The following is a 15,258-nucleotide window of genomic DNA, read 5'->3' as shown; positions in this document are numbered from 1 at the left end:
CCAAGAGCCAGGGAAGCCAATAAAGCATGCGGCTTTCAAGTCGCTCCCATAAGGGATGCCTCACTTTGAATGAAGGTTTTGACAAATGGACTAAAAGGCATCAGCTTGATGCCCTCTGCAGAGACTCGTCCAGAAGGAGCTGGGAGGGAGCACTCATTTGGTGCCTGTAGTGCAGTGCCCGTGTCCAGGGACAAGGCTTAGGCGCCTGCATCTGAGAATGAAGCCAATGTCCTTTGATTTGAAACCAGAGATTCCACAAGTCAAATCCAGGCCCACACATTTACAGCTAAGCTCATAGCACATGTCTCATCACAGAGTAAACGACGTGTCACTAAGTCATATCCTGCTAATTCGGAAGCTGAGGCACCTGTGGGAGTATGTGAAGCTATAACTTTAATACGTCTTCAGTATCGGAAACGGCAATTATCTTGTCCGTGTTGAAAGACCTCTGTCTAGACGAGGCTGCCATGCAGGTGGGAACCATAATAATGCCCTCTGGTCCTGTCCATCCTCACTCTCAGGTCTCAGCGGGTGTCCTTTATGAACTGGTTTAGAAGAATCACCCCATCAGCCATCCCAGCCCTGTCCGCGGCCGGGGAGCCAGGGACTTGCAGGGCTCTTGACTTCTGAGGATGCTGGGACACAGGCCACCAGGCACCTGCTTGCCCTCTTGACTTGGCCAAGTGCCTCCTTATAAGGAAAACAGTCCTTGAAACTACAAAGGCCCAGAAATGCAGGCCACAGATGCAGTGCACGCACAGGCCAGTGGAAAGCTCCCAGAGAGATGCAGGGCTCTGGCAGCCCAGACTCCTCCACACAGTCACTTTCGAAGGGTCCCCTCTTGTGTCTGCTTTCCCCCAGATCAAGCTACAGATTTGACATATTAAGGCCGGGGTAGAAAGAGGGTGGAGGCGAGGAAGAGCACGACTATGAAATGGTGTTTCCTAAGCAAGCCCCTCCCCCACTACACACCCAACAGCTCTGATGCTTCTGTCTCAGGGATTTCATGGAATTATATTTTTAACATGGGGGAAAGGGAGGGAGGCAAGGAAGAGAAGAAAAGCAGAAGGGGAAGCAAGCACATAGTTCCTTGTGGCAGCAGCTGAAGATGCAGTTTGCAAGCAGATCCCTCTCAGGAGGGGGCAGAGACCAGGACAAGTCCGACCAGAGACCCTGGCTTCTGCAAGGGTAAGTTCACCGGGGGAGGGCAGGTGCTCCCCCTCGGAATATTCTGGCAAAGGATGCCGTGGGGGAGATCCCACCTTCATTCTCCTTAATGCAGACTATAAAGTCTGTTTCCTGGGGAGCGGGAAGACACAAACTGAGCACAGACCAACGGACCACCAGGCATGACGCATCAAATGAGGCGCAATCGGCAGGACAGTCCTGAGCAGTGTCGCCAGTGGACGCAGCCACTCACGTTCTGATGTGAATATGGAGAAAATCACACAGAGGGAGGGTCCTGTTTCCTGTCCTCGGGTCGCAGAGTTCACTCCTCGGGATGAGGAAAGGATGCCGGAGAGGTAAGCCGGGTTCACACAAGAGACAGCGACACCGGAGTGCACCTTGACCCACTGCTACCAGAACATTAGAATTGTCTGGAGACAGATGTAGGACTACGTTGGACTGTTTATACATCCAGAGTTTTAACAACGGCACGTGGCCATAAAACTAGTAGCGCCTGAGAAAATAATCCCAGGGCAGGGATTCTGCTCACTGCTCACAAGAGCTCACTGTCCTTCACAAACCCAAAAGCACAGTCACAGGCAGTTAAAGACGCACGTCCCTCTGCACGCTTCAAAGCCTCGGCACAACGGCCTTCCCACTTGCCAAGTGTAGCAAGATAGTTAAATACGTACAGGTTTTCATTTTCCAACAAATGGTTTATTACTTAAAATATTCTCGTCAGATGCTCTTGTGTTGAAGGTAAACTTCAGAATGAATAGACACCGTGAATGCTGAAATAACTGATATCAGTGGGAAAAATCACTGGGATACATGAATGCTTTTATGCCTTCCATCTACTTTTCTGTATGTGTTCTAAAATTTGTAAATGCAGGGACTTCCCTGGTGACCCAGAGGTTAGGACTTGGTGCTTTCACTGTTGTGGGCCCGGGTTCAATCCCTGGTCGGGCAACTAAGATACCACAAGCTGCTTGGTGCAGCCAAAACAGAACAAAATGTGTAAATGTATTTCAAGGCTCAAAATCAAAATGCTACAGAAAGGTATAGATTGAGAAGCTTTCGTCCATCCCCTGTCCCTGTAAGGGGTGGCGGAGTCAGTATGATCATATCTTAATGTAGAAAATGTGACATCTGGGTACAAAATGAAAATAAATATTAAATTAGATGGGGGTTTTAAAAAAATCTCTTCCACCGCTATATGTAATCTCTTTACTAGTTTCTTATTTATTCTCCACACATCCAAACTGTGGTTGCCCTTCTATAAAACTTCCGAGACCTGGTCGTGTGGGCTACGGTCTCTGGCTGAGTAGCCCCTGCCCACCTCTCCCAACCCCAAATGGAATCAGCACTGCAGAGCTAGTGAGTCAGCACAGCCTGACAATTAATCACGCGGCCCTTCAGCCTCCGGATTGCCCTCGGTGACGGACTGATGCACCGGGAAGTCCCCTGCAGCCTGAGTCACTGCACCCATTCATCCTGCGAAAGTGTGATCTGTCACCTCCCTGGCAGCACCCAGTCCAATCTGCCTGTGTGGGGCCGAGTGGCCTGCGTGGGGAGGGCAGGTGAAAGCCTCCTGCATCCTCCTTCAGCTTTTCACTTCACTCTTGGCAAGTACAGGCATTTGAACAACTGCCTCCCTCCATCCCTCCTGCCAGCCAACCAGACAGACACATACATACCCAGCCGCAACCTGGCCTGTCATCATCATCAATATGCACGTCTAGCAGGGCCTGGCCTCCTCCCAGGTGGGTGGTCCTGGAGGCTAAACCAGTGTTGGGACAGGCAGACCTGTCTGGACATGGCAGGGGTGAGGTCTCTGCTTTGCTGGCCCACAGTTCTCCAGGGGCCCCAGGAGGGTGGATCTGAACCTCTCTCCAGAGTAAAACCCACTCCCAGCACTTCTGAAAAGCAGCCACCTCATTTAACCAGAATGATGGCTAAGAAGAGGCCATTCTGCACAACAGTTCTATTTTACCAAAAAATAAAAACAACACCCGGAATCACTCACACAGCACAGCCTTGCTGACTACAGCTTCTGGGTAAACGTGGGTCTCTGCAAACTGTGTTCTCCAACACTGTTTTGATTTTGTTTTGTGTTCTATAATCTACAGTTTAGAAATTAAATGGACCATCAATGCAATTAAATTATTTACATTAAAATGAGGAGGTGGGAAGTGCCCACAGCAAGCCAGACTTTGGGTGGGAGTTTCACAGGAAGCCAGGCCTGGCTGCCACTCAACACCGTGTGACTGACAAGACAGTTCGTGGTGATAGCAAATCAGTCCCTTTGTCCATTTGTAGGTAGTTGCAAGATGGGACAGCAGGACAGTTGGCTCAATAGGGGGCAAACTGAAAGAAGGAATATTAGAAAGTCCCAGAAATGCAAAACAAAACAATTCCAATACTAAGCCTTATAAAATCAGACTCAATGAATAATAAATAAAAGAAATTAAAAGAATGAGATTCATGGGACTTCTCTGGTGGCGCAGTGGTTAAGAATCTGCGTGCCAATGTAGGGATGCGGGTTCCAGCCCTGGTCTGGGAAGATCCCACATGCCGTGGAGCAACTAAACCCGTGTGCCACAACTATTGAGCCTGCGCCCTAGAGCCTGCGAGCCACAACTACTGAGCTCATGTGCCACAACTACTGAAGCCCGTGCGCCTAGAGCCCGTGCTCCGCAACGAGAGAAGCCACCACAATGAGAAGCCTGAACACCACAAGGAAGAGTAGCCCCTGCTTGCTGAAAAGAGAGAAAGCACTCACAGCAACGAAGACCCAATGCAGCCAAAAATAAATAAAAACAAATAAATAAATAAATTTATTAAAAAAATGAGATTCAGTTTTTAAACAGATCATGAAGGTGAATAAAGGAACAGTGGTCAACAACAGACATAAAGCAGGTCATGCAAAAAAAAAAAAAAAAAAAAACTCAGCGCATCACAGTGATGGCACCCCAAAGAGAACAGGATGGAAAGGGGAGAAAGAGGAACTTCCCAGCAGTGTCACCTGACAGACACACCTCAGCCAGGTGACCAAGGGATACCTCAACCAGGTGACCAAGAGCCCAGCCACAGTGAGGAGTCATGTTGAGAGCATGGACCCTGATGGGATGTGATGAGAAGGGCACTTTCCCTCTGTGGTCTCCCTCCCCCAAACCCACAAGCCCAGACTAACAACGAGAAAAACATCAGACAAACCAGCAGAGGGACAGTCTGCACATCCCTGCCCAGGCCTCCTCTAAACCGTCAGGGTCATTCAAATCAGGAAAGTCTGAGAGACCGTCCGGTCAAGAGCAGGCGGAGGAGATGTGATGACTGCCATGTGGGGTCCGAGAGAGGTCCTGGAGCAACAGGAGGGCATGAGGTTAAAACTGAGGAAAGCTGAATAGTGTAGACTTTAGTTAATGACAATGTATCAACGTCGACTCCTTAGTTTTAAAAAATGTACCATGTTTTGCTGTTGTTGTTGTTGTTGTTGTTTTTGTTTTTGCGGTACGCGGGCCTCTCACTGTTGTGGCCTCTCCCGTTGAGGAGCACAGGCTCTGGACACGCAGGCTCAGCGGCTATGACTCACGGCCCAGCCACTCCACGGCACGTGGGATCTTCCCGGACCGGGGCAAGAACCCGTGTCCCCTGCATCGGCAGGCGGACTCTCAACCACTGCGCCACCAGGGAAGCCCTGTTGTTGTTTTTTTAATGGAACAGCTTCTTTTATTTCTTTTTCACACTGAATCCCAAGTCCTCGGGCTTATCTAAAAATACAGAATTTCAGTGAAAAGTAGACTTCTGGTCCTCCTATTTTAAACTGTTAGTCATTAGAAAGGAAGTTACAGTGGAATAATCAACGGTGAATAATCAAAAAATGGGAATTTCATCGATGAATGGACTGCATATGCCCCGCTGTGGTATGGTATATAGAAGGGCTCTGAGTTTTGAATGAAGATGGGAATTCTTACCCAGATCTGATCACCAGTCAGCAGAGTGAACTTGGGAGAGTTGTTCATCCTTCTCTGATCCATGCTTTCCATCTTCTCCTGGAAATTCCAAGGCTTCTTTACAAATAAGGGACATTTTTGTTGTCCCAGAGAATCCATGGTAGGGGATCATAGATGATCCCTTCCTTCCTTCCTGCTAGTGTTGGAGGGTCCCCTGGGAGGCAGGGGGCAGCTATGGCTCACTATGGAGACAGGGATACTGGCAGTGGCGGCTCTGGCAACTGCTCATTGGCATGGGCCCTATAGGAGGCCACCACTTTCTTACCAAGCTGTACCATGTTAATGTAAGGTATTGACAACAGGGGAAGCTGGGTGTGGGACATACGGGAACTCTATTTACTATCGTCTTACGTTTTCTGTAAATATAAAATTATGATTAAAAAAATATCTTATTAAAATTAAAACTGCTAAGAACAAGGCATTCAGGACACAAACTCCCAGCACAGGAGGTATGTTTGCCCCAGGTTGTCATAGGACCAGCCCCATGGGCTGCCCTGCCTTCCGTGATTGGACCATTAAGAAAGCAGGTTCCAGGGGCTTCCCTGGTGGCGCAGTGGTTAAGAATCCGCTTGCCAATGCAGGGTACATGGGTTCCAGCCCTAGTCTGGGAAGATCCCATGTGCCGCGGGGCAACTAAGCCCGTGCACTGCAACTATTGAGCCTGTGCTCTAGAGCCCGCGAGCCACAACTACTAAGCCGACGTGCCACAACTACTGAAGCTCACGCGCCTAAAGCCCGTGCTCTGCAACAAGAGAAGCCACCGCGATGAGAAGCCTGCGCACCACAACGAAAGTAACCCCCGCTCGCCGCAACTAGAGAAAGCCCACGTGCAGCAACCAAGACCCAACACAGCCCAAAATAAATAAATAAACTAATTAATTAAAAAAAAAAAGAAAGCAGGTTCTGGATGGCAGATCCTCTGGCCCACCTGATCACACTCCAATTTGGGTGATGTGAATCATATTTGGATGGGAGAGGAAGTTAACCCTGCTCACTCTTTCAACTGTGAGCTGGCAGCGGGGTGGGGGGAAAAGGGGGGATACAGGTGCAGGAAGACAGGCTGTGAACGTCAGAGTCAGTGAGCTGGGATAAAATCACTATGCAGAGAAAACAGCAGAAGTTTTGAGACTGAGAAGGAGAACTAGCAACAGATGTGGGGAGGACGGGGTGGGGGAGCTACAGAAATTAAACTCCACTAATCTCTGATCTGCTTTTCACTCACACAACGTGTTCCTTCTTGGGACTGGGATAGCTGGCACACACAGTGAAGCTCTTTGTGTCCCCAAATCTGGATGTACTTCCTCTATACCGACACACAATGTTTTTCCAAATTCAGTGACACTGTGCCCTTGGAATCCCCTGGTGGCACTATAAATAAAACTTTATCAGCTGTAACTAGGGAAGGTCTGCCTGAATTACATATTAGCTGTGTCTATGAAAAAACCTCTATTAACTGGAACCTAGCTTATAGAAATCTTTAACTGTCTCCCCTGTCTTTTTTTTATAAATATATTTATTTATTTTATTTTTGTCTGCGTTGGGTCTTCGTTGCGGCTCGCGGGCTTTCTCTGGTTGCGGCGAGGGGGAGCTACTCTTCATTGCAGTGCGTGGGCTTCTCACTGTGGTGGCTTCTCTCGTTGTGGAGCACGGGCTCTAGGGCTCGGGCTTCAGTAGTTGCGGCATGCAGGCTCAGTAGTTGTGGCTCGTGGGCTCTAGAGCGCAGGCTCAGTAGTTGTGGTGCAAGGGCTTAGTTGCTCTGCGGCACGTGGGATCTTCCTGGACCAGGGCTTGAACCCGTGTCCCCTGCATTGGCAGGTGGATTCTTAACAACTGAGCCACCAGGGAAGTCCCTCCCCCTCTCTTAATCTTGTTAATTAGCAGAGAAACAAATGATAACAAACAACTTAAGGTATTTATTAAAAGACAACCACCGCCATCCTCCCAGAGTAGGGTAGATTTTGCCACATTCTCTGGACTCTCTCATCTACGTGTAATGTTGCTTTTGATAGCTGATTCCATCACACAACCTGAAGGACAGTTAATAAAAAATATTCTGCTGCATTTGCTTCTCCCTTTCCTTTCCCCTGTATTTTTCTGCACTTTTTGAAAGCTGCAGATAGCATGACATTTTGCCTGGAAATTTTCTTAAGAAAAAGGACATTATCTTACATAACCACAAAACCATGATCACACTCAAGAAATTTAACATTGATACAATATTATAATCTGATATTCAGTCCTTATTCAAATTTCTCCCAATTGTTCAAATAATGTCCTTTATAGCCTTTGGTTTTTGATCCAGGATCCAGTCAGAACCTGCCCTTAGTTGTCACGCAACATTAGTCTTAATCTGGAACAATTTTCCCCACATTTTTTGGTCTTTCTCGAATTGAAAATCTAGATAGGACAATTACAGTTTTTTTGTGGACTATTCTACAATTTGAATTTTTTAACAGCTCTATTCAGGTATAAGTGATATACAAAAACCTGCACATATTTAAACTATATGATTTGACAATATTGGATGTATGTTTACACCTGTGAAGCCATGCCTACAATCAAGGTAATTAAGCTATTTCCTGAAAAGTTTCCTTATGCCTTTTGGAATCCTTCCTCCTATTCCACTAATCTGCTTTCTGTGGCTATAGTTTGCATTTTCTAGAATTTTGTTTAAATGGAATAATACAACACGTATCCTTTTACACAGCGTAATTATTTGGGGATTAGTTTACCCTTTCTTACTGCTGAGTAGTATTCCATTGTATGGGTAAATCACCATTTGCTTATTCATCCACCTGTTGATGGACATTCAGGCTATGTCCAGTTTTTGGCTGTTACAAATAAATCTGCTATAAACATTCATGTAGAAGTTTTTGTCTGGACATATGCTTTCATTTCTCTTGGGTGACTATCTATGAGTAAGATGACTGGATTCGATGGTTGGGTATGTATGTTAATCTTTATAAAAAACTGTGAAGAAACCTCCCAGGGTGGTTGTGCCATTTGCATTCAGAACATAATTTATGAGAGTTTCAGTTCCTCCAAATCCCAGCCCACACTTGATACTATCAGTCTTTCATTTCAGACATTCTGATAGGTACGTGGTGGTATCTGACTGCGGTTTTAACTTTGTATTTCTCTGGTGATGAATGATGTTCAGCACCTTTTCATGTGCTTATCTGCCATCATACTTCTTTAATGAAGTGTATGTTCAAAGCTTTTGCCCATTATTTTGGTTTGCGTGTTTCTTTTCATATAGAATTTTGAGAGTGCTTTACATATTCTAATTTCAAGTTTTTAATCAAATTAATGATTCACAAATATTTTCCCATTTTGAATTAATTTTTGTCATGGCGTAGATTGCGGTTCACTTTTGCAGATGGATGTCCAATGGCCCCAGCACCACATGTTGAAAAGACTATCTCTATCTCCACTGAGTTGAACTGTCTTTGTAACTTCAAAAATTAGTCGTCCGTATATGTGTGAGTCTATTTCTTGACTTTCTATTCTGTTCCATTGATATTTTGCACATTTTGATGCCACTTCTACAGTCTTAATTGCTGTAGATCTATGATAAGTCTTGAAATCAGGTAGTAGTTGTCCTTTAAATTTTTTTTTTTAAGTTGTTTTGGCTATTCTAGGTCCTTTGCTTTTCCATATGGATTTTAAGATCAGAACCCATGATAATTGAATATCTCTCCATTTATTAGATTTTCTCTAATTTCTCTTACCAATAGTTTGTAGTTTTCAGTGTATGTCTTGCATATCTTTGCCAGCATTTATCCCTAAGTATTTCATATTTTTGATACCATTGTAAATGTTCTTAACAGTTTGTATAAATTGGTTAATAGTGTATATAAATAAGACTCATTTTGGGGTATTGATCTTATAATTTGCAATGTTACTAAGGTCACTTATTAGTTCTAGTATTTGTTTGTTTGTTTGTAGATTCAGTCAGATTTTCTACACAGAGAATTGTGCTGTTTGAAAATAAAGACAGTTATACATCTTTCTCTCCAAACTGGATGTTTTTTTTCTTGCCTCATTGAACTACCTAGAACTTCCAGCAAAACTTGGAAAAGAAGTGATGAGGGCAGGTGCCCTGGTTTTGCTCCTGATCTTAGTGTTCAGACTTTTACCACTAGGTGTGATGTTGGCTGTAGCATTTTTTGTAGATGCTATTCTTCATGCTGATGAAGTTCCCTTATTGGTTTTCTGAGAGGTGTTTTTTTAAAATCAGGAATAGATTTTAGTTTTTGTCAAATGCTTTCTTTCTATTGAGATAATAATATGGGTTTTCTTCTGCTAATATGATAAATTACATTGGTTTTTCAATCTTCAAAAACTTTACATTCCTGAAATAAGTCCTTCAAGGTCATGATGTACTATCCTTTTTATATATTGTTGAATTTGATTTGCTAAATTTTGGTTTACAATTTTTGCATCTATCTTCACCAAGGACACTGGTCTGTAGTTTTCTTGTCTGGTTTTTGGTATCAGGGCAAAGCAAGTATCATAGGATGATATGGGAAGATGCTTGTTTGCCATCTGTATATTTCTTCATTAACTTTTGGGCAGAATTCACCAGTGAAGACATCTGGACCTGGAGCTTTCTTTGCAGGAAAGTTTTCAACCACAAATACAATTTTAAAATCGATACAGTGCTATTCAGATTATATATCTTCTTAAGTGAGCAGCTTGTGTCATTCAAAGAATTAATTTCATCAAAGTTATCAAAAGCTTGGGCATCAAGTTGTCTATAAATTCCCTCACTATCCCTTCAGTGTCTCCAGAACCTTCAGTGATGCCACTTCTCTCATTCCTGATTTGGGGTTTTGTGTCTTCTGTTTCCTTATCAGTCTGAGCAGTTATTGATCTGCTCAAAGAACCAGCCTTTGGTTGAGTGGATTTTCTCTACTGCTTTTCTGTTCTCTTTTGCATTGATCTCCACTGTGATCTTTATTATTTCCTTTCTCCTACCTACTTTGGGTTTAATCTGCTTTTCTTTTACTAACATCTTCAGGTTGAAGCTGAAGTCAGTGATTTGAAACCTTTCTTCTTCTTCTTTTTTAATAGGGGAATTAACATTTATTTATTTGGTTGCACTGGGTCTTAGTTGCGGCAGGCAGGCTCCTTAGTTGTGGCACGTGGGCTCCTTAGTTGCAGCATGCTTGCGGGAACTAGTTCCCTGACCAGGGATCGAACCCAGGCCCCCTGCATTGGGAGTGTGGAGTCTTAACCACTATGCCACCAGGGAAGTCCCTGAAACCTTTCTTTATTACCTTTACAGGACTATAAGTAATTATAATCTTCCATATTTATCATTTAAAAAAATTATGTTCACGAGAAGTTCTTCCCTTGAAAGATTCTGGAATAATTTTTATGACACAGAATTGTGTATTATTCCCTGTGTCTGCCTAAAAGAGTATGTGAAAAATATCAGAAGAAAGATTAGATCTGTCTAAAGTCATATCTGGACAGGACCAAGAAAGGTAGATATTTGATCTTTATGTAATTAATATGATTAGTGAAGATAACCCATATTTTTCCTGGCTATGTATCACTTTGTACCTTGTGTTTTTGCCTAAATGTTGTCTTTCTTCTTTTCTATTGTATGCATTTAGTTCTAGAAGTTTCCCTCTCAGCACTGCTCAGCTGTGTCCCACAGGTTTTGATATATTGTATATTCATTTTTATTCAGTTTAAGGTACTTTTTACTTCCCTTGAGACCTTTTTGAAAAAAATTATTTTAAAAAGTTTTATTTCATTATTTTACATATTAATATAAATGTTTATATGATTATAAATATTTATAATTATATACAAATTATACTAAAGTATATAAATATCAATTACATTATAAAATATACATAAATATTCTCCCAGATTTACTGAGGTATAATTAACAAAAATGTATATATTTAAGGTGTAAAATGTCATGGTTAAAGTATGTATTGTGAAATGATTATCACAATAAAGTTAATACATCCATCACCTCACATAGTTACCTTCTTTTTTCTTAGAGTGAGAAGAGCACTTAAAATCTACTCTCTTACCAACTTTCAAGTATACAATACAGTATTGTTAACTAGTCACCATGCTGTACATTAGATCCCCAGAACTTATTTATCTTATAGCTGGAAGTTTGTCCTCTTTGACCAATATCTTCTCATTTCCCCCACTCCCCAGCCCCTGACAAAAACCATTCTACTCTGTTTCTACGAGTTGACTTTTTTAAGATTCCACAAATGAATGAGATCATGCATTTGTCTTTCTCTTGTCTGGCTTATTTCACTTAGCACAATGTCCTCCAGGTTCAACCATGCTGTCACGAATGGCAGGATCTCCCCCTCCTTTTTATGGCTAAATAATATTCCACTGTGTGTGTGTTTGTGTGTGACATTTTCTTTATTCATTCATCTGATGATGGACACTTAGGTTGTTTCCACATCTTGGCTATTGTGAATAATGCTGCAACTAACTTGGGTGTGCAGGTATCTCTTTGAGATACTACCGACTTCATTTCCTTTGGATATACACCCATTAGTGAGATTGCTGGATTCTATGGTAGTTCCATTTTTAAATTTTTGAGAACTTCCATGTTATTTTCCATAGTGGCAGCACCAATTTACATTCATACCAAAAGCCCACAAGGGTTCCACACCCTTATTTTCTCCACACCCTTGCCAGAACTTGTTATCTCTTGTCTTTTTGACAACAGTCATTCTGACAGGTATGAGGTGATACCTCATTGTGGTTTTGATTTGCATTTCCCTGATGATTAGTGATGTTGAGCACTTTTTCATGTGCCCTTTGGCCAGCTGGATGTCTTCTTTGGAAAAATGTCTATTCAGGTCCTTTGACCATTTTTTAATCAGGTTTTTTCTTTTTGAATTGCAAGAGTTCCTTATAGTAGTATATTTTGGATATTAACCCCATATCAGATAGATGTTTGTAAATATTTTCTTTCATTCTGAAGGTTGTTTTTTCATTTTGTTGACTGTTTTCTTTGTTATGCAGAAGATTTTAGTTTGATGCAGTCCCACTTATTTTATACATACTTATAAATATGATTTTACATATTTATGCTGCTTATACATTTATTTATATAACATTTATACTTTAATATTGTTTTATTTTATACAATATATTTATTAAACTTTTATAATTAAAATATTTTAATCATTTATTTAAAAGTATGCAGTTTAGTTTCCAAGTGTTGTTGATTTTCCTATTACCTCTTTTTTTTTTTTTTTTTTTGCGGTACGCAGGCCTCTCACTGTTGTGGCCTCTCCCGTTGCGGAGCACAGGCTCCGGACGTGCAGGCTCAGTGGCCATGGCTCACGGGCCCAGCCGCTCTGCGGCATGTGGGATCTTCCTGGACCGGGGCACGAACCCGTATCCCCTGCATCGGCAGGCAGACTCTCAACCACTGTGCCACCAGGGAAGCCCTTACCTCTTTTTAAAAAAAAAAATATTTTTTTTTGCCCTATTACCTCTTTTGATTTTGCATTTGATTCCACTGTGGTTGTAGAATACGCTGTGTAAGATTCCAGTTCTTTTAAATGTGTCATGGTTTGTTCTACGACGCAGGATGAGGTCCATCTTGGTGTACGTCCCTGGCACTTGGAAAGAACATGTGGTTTACAGTTGTGTGGAGTTTCGTCCAGCAGGTGGATGGTGTTGTTCAAGTGTCTGAGAGAACCTCCCTGGTTCCCCGTCTACTCGTTCTGTCATTTACTGAGAAGAGAGTGCTGGATTCTCCAGGTGTAATTATGGATTACCTATTTCCCCCTGCAGTTCCACCAGTTTTCATTTTATGTGCTTTGAAATACTGTTATTAGGTGAATAAACATTTAGACTGTTCTATTCTCACGATGGGTGGACTCCTTTAGTGTCAGGAAACACCTCTGTGTCTCTGTTAATATTCTCTGCCCTGAAACCTACTTTGATATATTAACGGGGGCATTGCTGTCTTCTTTTGCTTAGTGGTAGCATGATATGTTTTTACTTTTAATCTATTTGTGTCTTCACACTGAAAGTGCATTTCTTTCAGGCTCATATAATTTGTTCTTTTTTTTCTTTTAAATCCAATCTGACACTCTCTGCTTTTTAGTTGGGTATTTAGACTATCTACATTGTGATTATTGATATGGTTATGCTTAAATCTATTGTCTTATGTTTGCGGTATTTATCTCATCTATTCTTTGTTCCCTTTCCCTCCTTTTCTTCTTTCTTTTGTGTTGCTTGTATATACTTGTGATTTCATGTTATCTCCTTTGTTAGCTAATTGGCTATAGTTAAAAAATTTTTTAGTGATAACTTTAAGGTTTACAGACTACATTTTATCACAGTTCACCTTCAGGTGATATTATATCACTTCAATGAAGTGAAGAGAACCTAACAATAGTATTTCCTCAATTTCTCTCTTCCCAACCTTTTTGTTACTGTTAGCATACATTTTGCTTTTACATATGCTATAGACTCCATAGTACACTGTTATTACTTTTTGTTTAAACAGTCAATTATCTTTTAAAGAGATTTAAATAACAAGGAAAATAAACCCCATACATTTAACAGTGCAGCATTCTTTCCTGGTGCTTTTCACCATATGGTGTACATGCATGTTTCTTCCGGGTATTATTTTCCTTTGCCCAAAGGGTTTTCTCTAACATTGCTTATACTGTGGATCTATGAGTGATGAATTCTTTCAGTTTTATATGTCTTAAAAAGTCTTTATTTTGCCTCCATTTTTTAGAGATATTTTCACTGGGTACAGAACTCTATGTTGATGGTTTTTCTTCCAGGACTTTAAAGATGCAGCCCCACTGTCTTCCTCTGGTCACTGTTTCTGACAAGTGATCTGCTGTCATCCTTACCTTTGCTTCTTTGTTCCTTTTCTTATTGTCTGCTTCTGAGTTTTTTAACTTGTTGTTTTTTAAGCAATTTGATTATCAGGTGCCCTGGTGTAGTTTTCTTCATGTTTCTTGTGTTTGGGGTTTGTTGAACTTCCTGGATCTGTGGGTTTATAGTTTTCATCAAATCTGAAAATATCTTAGCCATTATTTCTTCAAATATTTTTTCTGCCATCCCCCGTTAGGGGCCCCCAGTACACACATATTCGGTCACTTGCAGTTGTCCCACAACTCAAAGATGTTCCTTTAGTTTTATAAAAGTTTCTTTTCTCACTGTGCTTTATTTTGGAGTTTTTATTACTATGTCTTTAAGTTCACTAATTTTTCTTCTGCAACATTTAAAAGGTTGTTAATCCCATCTAGTATACTTTTCATGTCACGTATCATAGTTTTCATTTCTAGAAGTTTGAGTTGGGTCCTTTTAATATCTTCCATGTCTCAGTGGAGCTTTTTTATATGGAACAGACTTCTAATGACCATTTTAATGTCCTTGTCTGCTAATTCTAACATCTGTGAGAGTTCAGAATAAGTTTCGGTGGACTCATTTTCTCCTCATTATGGATCATACTTTCCTCCTTCTTCACATGTCTGGTAATTTTTGCTTGGTAGCATTAAGTGTAGAGTAACATGGTGTATGGGTGATTTAAAAAGAGATCCTCTGGGACCAGATCTCTTGGAGATTATCAGGGCACTGAGACAACAGGAAAGGGCTTTCCTAATGTGCTGTTATTAGATTTCCTTGTCCCAAGGCACGCCTTCTCTGTACATCAGTGCCCCCACAGTGCACACTGCCCCTTCAGTCAAATGGCACATGATCTTTCTGAGCCTGTAGCTCTTTCTGGAGTTCCCCTCCTTGCTTCCTCCCAGATTGAGCCTACCGTCTCTAAGGCTGAGGTAATTCCTGCACCTCAATCAGTTTGAAAACATGCGCCCCCTGCCCGCAGACAAAAAGAAAATCCAGGCCTTCCCCACCACCCCCTGTGACCAAGGAGCACTTAGGCTCCGGGCTGGAGTGCCCCGTGTGCAAGGATGACTACGGGTTGGGTGAGTGCGTGCGGCAGCTGCCCTGAAACCACCTCTTCCATGACAGCTGCATCGTGCCCTGGCTGGACAGCTGCCCCATCTGCCAAAAAAGCCTCACAGGACAGAACACGGCCACCGAC

The 15,258-nt window shown here is 42.2% G+C and overlaps 1 protein-coding gene across 2 annotated transcripts in view; it reads right to left on the bottom strand.

Moving 5' to 3' along the window:
- Nucleotides 1-15,258, bottom strand: part of RPTOR (regulatory associated protein of MTOR complex 1) — a 337,424-nt gene that overhangs the window by 55,758 nt on the left and 266,408 nt on the right. The gene's annotated exons all lie outside the window — the stretch shown is intronic.

Source organism: Neophocaena asiaeorientalis, unplaced genomic scaffold, assembly GCF_003031525.2.
Source record: "Neophocaena asiaeorientalis asiaeorientalis breed wild unplaced genomic scaffold, Neophocaena_asiaeorientalis_V1.1 scaffold30, whole genome shotgun sequence".
In the NCBI taxonomy this organism is placed as follows: Eukaryota; Metazoa; Chordata; class Mammalia; order Artiodactyla; family Phocoenidae; genus Neophocaena; species Neophocaena asiaeorientalis.
This window is presented reverse-complemented; position numbering and strand designations above follow the sequence as displayed.